The sequence below is a fragment of the Mus caroli genome, chromosome 6 (assembly GCF_900094665.2).
Source record: "Mus caroli chromosome 6, CAROLI_EIJ_v1.1, whole genome shotgun sequence".
Lineage (NCBI taxonomy): Eukaryota > Metazoa > Chordata > Mammalia > Rodentia > Muridae > Mus > Mus caroli.
This window is the reverse complement of record NC_034575.1, coordinates 109,385,201-109,385,711: the sequence shown is the minus strand read 5'-3', so window position 1 is coordinate 109,385,711 and position 511 is coordinate 109,385,201.

Here is a 511-nt window from a genome sequence, read left to right as displayed (position 1 = left end):
GAGGAGGGGAGGGGAAGGAGAAGAGGGAAAGAAAAAGAGGGAGGGAGGGAGGGAGGGAGGGAGGGAGGGAGGGAGAAAGAGTAGGGGAAGAACCAACATATGGTCCATTCAATGGGTCCATCCCTGGACCCACCGTGCCTCAGGGACAGAAGACCTTCGACTACCTGGGACCCACCTCTTAAAGGCTGCAGCACCTCCACAAAGCACTCAGCTAGTAATCCAGCCTTTAGCACACAGCATCCAATCCACAGCCCAGGAGCACAAAGGCAGCTGAGGAGTGCATGGGCCGTGCCTGAGACTCTCAGTGTGCTCATTTTCTACAATCGCTGCCTCCTGGAGTTGTAGGCGATGGCACACTGGGGTGAGAATTCTGACCTGGGAGTCGGCTTTCTTCCAGGGCCTTCCTAGAGGGGCCTGCACTCCTCCCTCTATCAGCACAGGCTCAGGCGTGACTACCCCTGGGAGGTGGTGGCAGGTGGAAACCTGGCATGAAGTGGACTGCAGTCAGGGA